Raw genomic sequence first — 1,536 nt, 5'->3', positions numbered from 1 at the left:
GTTAAAATAGAAATTGTTTATTTAGCTACTTGGATAAATACTTTATAAGGGTGATGTGACTCTTAGGTAAATGGCAGGATAATATTTTCTTGTGTTTTGTTTTCCTTTTTGAAAGCATTCTCCTTTCTTTATCAGGCATAAATTAGTGCCAAACAAAAATTCTTATACAAAATAATGCTGATTCATTTTATCAATTAAATATAGTATTAAAAAGCTGCCAGCCAAATTACTCTTTAAGTCATCTTAGTTTGAAAAAAAGGCCAAGGCAGATGATAGTTTATAATCTTTGTAACAAGGGAGTGTAAAGCAGTGTCCCAACTAAAAAAAAGGGCAGCAGGTCACTTTGTAAAGGCCCCAATGACTAAAAGTGTGTTATATAAATTTCCCTACATACTATTATTTGGGATTGCCTTTTTCCTTTATCTAGTCTAGAATCACAGCATCCTGTATTGGCAGATGGTATGTGACTTACAACAGCTGTTTTCTGGCATGGCTATAGCTAAAAGGTTGTTAATCATTCCCATGGGATATAAGGAATTTTGTTACACACATGTAAAGTATTGAAAAAATATGTGCCTTGTGTGTACAGATTTGAAATGCAATATGTGTTGTGTTCATGGACTTTAGAATCTGTACTTCTAGAGTTAGTCATTGTCTCTTTGATGTCTGTGCTGTAGAGGGGTTGGTCACTGAACCAGGCTTAGAAGAGGGAGGTGGGCAGAATATCTGCATATATTTTATGGCTTTCAGTTTAACAGTTAGTATGAAATTCCCAAGTGTGTGGATGAGTGTATCTCTTATTCTAGTGCCTTCTCTTGGGATCTTTTCCTTCTGTGGGTTTGCCTTGTCCAACTTCAATGTGATGGTTTTTGTTTTTATCTCTTAGAAGCATGTTCGTTTCTATAGAGACAGAAAGGCAGTGGATCTGGATGGGAGGAGAGGTGGGGAGGAAATGGGAGGAGCAGAGGGAGGGGAAACTGTAATCAGGATATATTATGTGATAAAAGAACATTTCAACAAAAGGTGTAAAATAAAAAAAGATAAATGTGGGAATGATCTTATGCCAAGAGTTCCAATATATTTTTTTACTATGGACTTCATATACTTCAATATCAATTATGACAGTAGAACAGAGCTCTGCTTGTCTCAATTACAGAACTAGTTTGAATTTAGATGTCTGAACAATTATCTAGGACAGCTAGAGGACTAAATCAATGTATGACATCCAGGTAAACAGTTTGTACCCCTGTGAGAATTCTGAATGTGGACATTCTGGCTGTTCGAGTTAGGTGGTATTTTCTCCAGTAACTGTAGGATTGTGTAGTATAAATCCAGGACCACTGTCATTTTGTCCCACTGGCATACAGACATGGGTCTTTGTAAGGACCAATTTGCTGTAATAAGCATATTGTTTTTGAGGGAACATTGGGCCCTTCCATTTTATTGATAGTAGGTAACAGATTATTAAACTAAAAAAACAAAAAACAAAACCAAAAAACCCAGCATATAAAATTCCCTTTCAACTAGGCATTCACT

This window comes from Onychomys torridus, chromosome 3 (genome assembly GCF_903995425.1).
Source record: "Onychomys torridus chromosome 3, mOncTor1.1, whole genome shotgun sequence".
In the NCBI taxonomy this organism is placed as follows: Eukaryota; Metazoa; Chordata; class Mammalia; order Rodentia; family Cricetidae; genus Onychomys; species Onychomys torridus.
Note: the sequence above shows the minus strand (reverse complement) of the source record.